General features: G+C 47.5%; 1 pseudogene; it reads right to left on the bottom strand.

Moving 5' to 3' along the window:
- Positions 1 to 1,967: 1,967 nt before the first annotated feature.
- Positions 1,968 to 3,400, bottom strand: LOC115831536 (annotated as a pseudogene).
- Positions 3,401 to 7,214: the final 3,814 nt, after the last annotated feature.

Here is a 7,214-nt window from a genome sequence, read left to right as displayed (position 1 = left end):
CTGTCTCCATTTTACAGATGAGGAACCTGAAACACAGTTGCTTGTCCACGGCCAACTATTTGGTCAAGGTGGCCAGTGAGTACTGCGGGTCCCACTAAATGAAAGAAAATTCACCAACTGGCTGAGGGATGTTCAGACAAACAGAATGGGTCGGCGATGAGAAGATGCTGGGAAAGGCAGGACTCCCAGGGTTGAGAGCAAGAAAGACCCACGGTGCTTGCACACCTGGGGCTGCCTCCCTCCTTCCATCCCAAGAGCTGAGGAGGGGCCTCCCTCCTGTCTAGAGCTCACCTTTCCACCGTGCTCCAGCGACATGCGCTCTGTTTGTTGTTGTTGTTGTTTGTTTGTTTTGTTTTGTTTTGTTTTTTTTGAGACAGAGTCTCACTCTGTCACCCATGCTGGAGTGCAGTGGAGCAATCTCAGCTTACTGCAACTTCCACCTTCCGGTTTCAAGTGATTCTCCTGCCTCAGCCTCCCGAGTAGCTGGGATTAGAGGCATCCGCCACCATGCCTGGCTAATTTTTGTATTTTTAGTAGAGATGGGGTTTCACCATGTTGGCCAGGCTGGTGTTGAACTCCCGACATGATCTGCCTGCCTCGGCCTCCCAAAGTGCTGGGATTACAGGCCTGGCCACCATGCCCGGCTGATCTTGAGCAGAGCCTTCACATCACAGATTCCTGGGCCCCTTTTCTCTCTGTCCTTATCATCTCCGTTGACGGGTTCTTTCCTAGCAATCAATGAACAGTTCTACTTTTTAACAGCCCTTTCCCTCAACCTCATATACCCTATATCTCCTCAAACTAATTTCATCTGTTCCCTGACTCCAAATCTCAGTTAATGACATCAGCATCCATTGGGATGCCTAAGCCGGAAATGTAGGCACCATTCTCGATTCCTTCCTCCCAACACTTTCTCATCTGATTCATCTCTAGTCTTGTAGATGTTACCCTATAAACACCTCTCCAATTCTCCCCCTTTTCTCAACTGTCTCCACCTTCAGCCACCATCCTTCTATCCCGGGTCAGCCCAGTGCTGTCTGGACCACTCTCTCCTCTTGCAGGTTTGCCAGCCTCCCCAACCTCCCATTCATGGGTTCTCTGCACAGCACCCAGAGACAACTTCACAAAGACAAAGCTGCCTCTGCCACTCTCCTGCTTCACACACTGCAGTGCCTCTGCCTTGCTCCCAAAAGCCTTTGGCGACATAATTCTGCTCACTTCTCCAGCTTCATTTCCCCCTCCCCCCAGGAACCCTCTTTCCTGCCACCACCCAGCTGAGCCAGTCCTTCTTACCCTTCTGCCATCGATTTGGATGTCACCTGGCCTAGGACGTCTCTTTCAACCTATCCTATACATGTAGACCCAGTGCTTCCCCTAGTAGCATTTATCTCACCATATTATAGTTGTTGACTTGTCTAATTTTTTTAAATTAACCGAGCTGTTTATTATTTTAACCAACAAAAGCTCTACAAGTGCTAGATTTAGTCCTGCACAAGATGACTTTACTAATAAAGGGAGGATGCCCAAAGAGATTTACCATATAGCTAAGGAAAAAGAATCTCACACAGAGGACATGCTGAAGAGATAATGAGCAAGAGAAACAGAACTGGAATGTTTCATTTCTTTTTTTTTTTTTGAGGCGGAGTCTCGCTCTGTCGCCCAGACTCGAGTGCAGTGGCGTGATCTCCGCTCACTGCAAGCTCCGCCTCCCGGGTTCACGCCATTCTCCTGCCTCAGCCTCCCGAGTAGCTGGGACTACAGGCGCCCGCCAACACGCCGGGCTAATTTTTTGTATTTTTAGTAGAGACGGGGTTTCACCGTGGTGTCGATCTCCTGACCTCGTGATCCGCCCGTCTCGGCCTCCCAAAGTGCTGGGATTACAAGCGTGAGCCACCGCACCCGGCCTCATTTCTTTTATAATATACAGAGAATACAGGGGGGAGGAAAAAGGAATACACTTTTAACTAAAAAAGTTGACAATTTTATTTTCACATTTCCCAATACAAATGAAAACTGCATCTTTTTTGTCCCACTTCTCCCCTCCAAAACTATTCTCTTTGATAGGAGAGGGGAGCAAGACTTCCTTATGCTGTTTAGAAAACCCAGCATCACAGCAGCATGATCTCTTGGCGAAGCAGAACAGGTAATATAAAACCGATATAATGAGCTCTCCCCTCTATCCTTATCTGTCTGGTCGAGTCATTCTGGGTCGAGTGGGCACCATCATGGGACAGGCAGGAGGTCTTATCATTGGGGACCCAGGCATCGTTGGCCTGTGGCCTCCCATAAGCGGCCTCATTCCAGGAGCAGATCCCCCTGGCATCATCCCAGGAGGAGGAGGGCCCATCATTGGCATCATGGGAGGACCCCTCATATGGGGTGCTGGCATCATACCAGGGTGACGAGACCCAGAAGACTAGGGGGAGGTTGTATCATCACTCCTGCAGGAGGAGGAGCAGAGAATGGAGCAGGAGGTATCTTTCCTGTTGAAATGCAGCCGTTGTTTTGTCAATCAGGCTCTGAGCCTGCTCTTCCATCCATTTCTGATAGTAGTCTTTCACATTCTCTTTGTGTTCCCTACCACCGCAGTGTGTCTTTCTCACAGGAGGAGAGTCATGGGTGAGGTATGTATTGCAGTAGTCACAATAAAACTTGGGCATGTTGCTCTGCAGGCTGTTGGCCACTCCATTCTGTGACACCCAGAAATGACTGATTGTCTAATTTTACTAAAGCAAAGCTCTAGCTCCTTGAGGATAGGGACTGTTTTAAGTTTGTCTTAATTATCTGTACGTATTCTTTTCACTGTATCTGGCATTCAATAAAACCTTAGTAACTATAAGTTGAATGAATGAATGACCCAGCAAGACCATGAGGAGTGGCCAGAAGCTCATCAGAAGGATTTGAGTTTCAGAATACAAAATGTTTTCCTCATTAAGGGGCCAGGCTGGCAGCAGAGGCGGACTGAAAGTATGCAGAGGGAGCCCCCAAGAGCTGACTCATGCTTGCTGAACACCAGTTCTGTGCTAGCCTCTGTTGCTGTTAATTATTTTTTCTTACACCTCATAGGAATCCTATAAGGTAGATTCTGTTTTTGCTCCCACTTTAAAGACAAGAAAACTGAGGCCCAGAGAAGTTAAATAATTTGCTGCAAGTCACGTAGTGGCAATGCTAAGATTCAGATATTGTCTATGCACCTTTCTCTAGGCTACAATAAGTCTGTAGTTTCCTTTTGCAGGTTCTTTGATAAGACTCACCTTGAATCTTTAGGAAGCTGCCTATGACTTCATATGCAGAGAAAAACCTAGCAAACAGCTTGGAAGAAGAGCAAATTTCCCACCAGACTTGGGACCGTCATGCTAGAAGTTTGGGTATTTTGGCTTAGTATTTAGATAAATTCAGATTCGGTAATTATGAAATTTGAGAGCTGGAAGTTATTTTAGAAATCTTTGAGTCCAGTTCTTTGAACACCTGAAGGGGCCAGTGACTTGCTGAAGGCCACTCAGGTACTGGTGGAGGCAGAATTGAAACACTGGGTCTCTCTCTCTCTGACCTTCCTGTAGAGCTATGCATGTTTTGCCTTTTTGGTGCTTGATTTTGCTTATTGGAGGCTCTTCGTAAAAAAATCTCTCTTAAAACTTCAAACTGGGTGGGACGCTGTAGCTCACACCTATAATCCTAGTGCTTTGGGAGGCAGAGGTGGGAGGATTGCTTGAGGCCAGGAGTGCAAGACCAGCCAAGGCAACATAGACCACTGTCTCTACAAAAAATTAAAAAATGAACCAGGCATGCACTTGTGGTCCCAGCTACACAGAGGCTGAGAGAGAAGGATTGCTTGAGCCCAGGAGGTCAAGGCTGCAGTGAGCTATAATTGTGCCACTGCACCCCAGCCTGGTTGACAGAGTGAGACCCTGTCTCTAAAAAACAAAACAAAGTAAAACCTTCAAACTGCACATTGCTTTGTTAGAGAAAGAACTTCAACTTTGCTGAATGGCCAGATGTGGTACAACAGTGGGCCTGGATCTGCTGGGACCAGGAAGTTTAGGGGAGTCAGACAGCTCAGGGTTGAGTTGGGGGTTGAGATGATGAGGGAAGCCCAAGAAGAAACACGCTGGAAGTGGGGCCTTCCTTTCATAAACATTAGGAGAAAACATATGGGGATTTCAGAAAGTTTTCCTGAATGCATACCAGATAGTAGGAACTGGAGAAATTGCCCTCAAATGCTTACAATCCAGAAAGGCAGTAGGTGTGAGTATAGTCATGAGATGGGATGAAGATATAAAGGGAAAATACTCAGACAAGATGAGGGCATGAAGGATTTTGCCTGGGAAAGTCAAGGAATTTTTCCTGAAGGAAATGGACTACTGAGTTGGGTCTTGGAGGAAAAATAGAAAGAAGAGAAAGTAGGCCTTTTTTTTTTTTTTTTTTTTTTTTTTTGAGACAGGGTCTTGCTCTGTTGCACAGGCTGGAGTGCAGTGGTGTGATCCTCCCACCTCAGCCTCCTCAGTAGCTGGGACCACAGGTGTGCACCATCCTGTCTGGCTAACTTTTTGATTTTTAGTAGAGACGAGGTCTCACTGTTGCCTAGGCTGGTCTCAAACTCTTGGGCTTAAGTGATCCTTGCACCTCAGCATTCCAAAGTGCTGGGCTTAGAAGCATGAGCCACAGCCTATAGCCAGAAGTGGAAGATTTTAGACAGAGGGAAGAATAAGGGCAAAGTTGGAAGGGCTGGCAGGGCATGATGTAAATCATAGCAGTGGTTATCAAAGTGTGGTACCTGGAACAATGGCATCTGCATGACCTGGGAAAGTGTACATAATGCAAATGATTGGGCCTCCACTGCAGACCTACAAAACCGGAATTGCTGGGGATGGGTTTTGCACTGTGTTTCATAAGTTCTCTCAGTGATTCTGATGAGCCTTAAAGGTTGAGTCCCAAGGTTGGCACAGTAGCTCATGCCTGTAATCCCAGCGCTTTGGGAAGCTGAGGCGGAAGAATTGCTTGAGCTCAGGAGTTCAAGACCAGCCTGGGTAACATAGAGAAATCTCATCTCTACAAAAGATACAAAAAATTAGCTGGGCATGGTGGTGCACACCTGTAGTCCCAGCTACTTGGGAGGCTGAGAGGGTGAGAAGATTACTTGAATCCAGGAGGTTGAGGCTGCAGTGAGCCATTGTACTCCAGCCTGGGTGACAGAATGAGACCCTGTCTCAAAAAAAGAAAAGTGAGGTTGATTTCCACTGAATTTGATAATTCCTAATGGGAGCCTCCCTGCTCCCACGGTAGGGCTTTGAGATGGCAGGGACAGGTGTGGACAGAGCATGGGGCCTATACTCTGTTTCCCTCCTTAAATGCCTTGTGGCTCCTGTGGCTCTCTGACTCAGTCAAGTGTTATACACCGCACTGTGTGCCTACGGACATAAGCTTCCTCTCTCATCTGTGAGGTCCTAGACAGTAGGGCTTCCCCATGATCCTCAGAGCTGACCACACCAGCACTAAGAGTTCCAGAAGCCTCATCATGTCTATCACGCACACAGCCCTATAAGGGGTCTCTTCTTGGCCTCTCCACCTCCTTTCTGTCCTTTATGACCCCAATGTCACTCTCTCAACCAACCTGTTGTTGAAAATTGACATACAAGACCCTGCTCCCGGCACTCTCTATAACCCTGCCTGGCTTTTTCTCCATCACATGCATCAACATCAAGCCTATGTTTTACTCTTCATTTTTTTCTTTTTTTTTCTTTCTTTTCTTTCTTTTTTTGAGACAGAGTCTCACTCTGTCACCCAGGTTGGAGTGCTGTGGCTGATCTCGGCTCACTGCAACCTCCGCCTCCTGAGTCCAAGCGATTCTCCTTCCTCGGCCTCTGGAGTAGCTAAGATTACGGGCACTCACCACCACGCCTGGCTAACTTTTGTATTTTTAGTAGAGATGGGGTTTTGCCATGTTGGTCAGGCTGGTCTTGAACTTCTGAGCTCAGGTGATCCGTCTGCCTTGGCCTCCCGAAGTGCTGGGATTACAGGCATGAGCCACTGCGCCTGGCCTATTTTCTTTCTTGTCAGCCATCCCAGCCCCTAGAAGAATGTGAGGCAAAACTTGTGTTGTTTCTATTTCACCATTGTATTCTCCATGCCAGGACAGAGTGTGACATACATGAGGTGCCCTATTTGTCAGATGAATGAATGGTTTATATCATGTGACTCTGCATGTGTGGCTTCTGGTAAATTAATTGATTAAGCCAGGAATTAGCGCCCTTACTCCAAGGCAGCTTCCCACTGGTTGGCCCATGTCCTGTGAGGGTGTCTGGCATGAGAGCTCTGTCATGGTGACAGGTGGAACCCATAAACCCTACTGGTAGGGAGTTTGTGAGACCCTTTTGAGGCCCTGACCATCTTAGCATAGGATCTAAATCCTTAATTTGACCTGGCTGAATCAAAGGCAAAATGGATTTGGGATAAAGATCAAGAGACAGAGATCTCATGGCTCTTTAGAGATCTTCCCGCAATACAAAGGGATATTATTATTATTATGAAATTTTTAGAGATTGGAGTCAAACTCTGTCGCCCAGGCCAGAGTGCAATGACATGATTCTAGCTCACTGCAGCCTCAACCTGCTAGGCTCCAGTGATCCTCCCATCTCAGCCCCAATTTTTAAATTTTTTGTAGAGATGGAGTCTCACTATGTTGCCCAGGCTAGTGTTGAACTCCTGGCTTCAAGCAGTCCTCCCGCCTTGGCTTCCCAAAGTGACAGGATTACAGGCATAAGTCACCATACTTGGCCAAGGGATATTAACTCCATACCGCCCCCAAGAGAAATCCTTCCCTGCCAGTTGCCGTGTACCCTCAGAAGGTACCCCAGGGCTGAATTCAGTTCACGGAGGTATCTTTTTTTTTTTTTTTGAGACAGAGTCTCGCTCTCTGGCCTAGGCTGGAGTGCAGTGGTGCAATCTCGTCTCACTGCAACCTCTGACTCCTGGGTTCAAGCAATTCTCCTTGCTTCAGCCTCCTGAGTAGCTGGGATTACAGGCATGTGCCACCATGCCCAGCTAGTTTGTATTTTTAGTAGAGACGGGGTTTCCCCATCATGGCCAAGGCTGGTCTCAAACTCCTGGCCTCGAGTGATCCACCCACCTCAGCCTCCCAAAGTGCTGGGATTACAGGTATGAGCCACCGCACCTGGCCTGATGTATCTTCTTTGGTCACTTTTTCCTCCCTCTTT

Source organism: Nomascus leucogenys, chromosome 2 (genome assembly GCF_006542625.1).
Source record: "Nomascus leucogenys isolate Asia chromosome 2, Asia_NLE_v1, whole genome shotgun sequence".
NCBI classification, from domain to species: domain Eukaryota; kingdom Metazoa; phylum Chordata; class Mammalia; order Primates; family Hylobatidae; genus Nomascus; species Nomascus leucogenys.
This window is presented reverse-complemented; position numbering and strand designations above follow the sequence as displayed.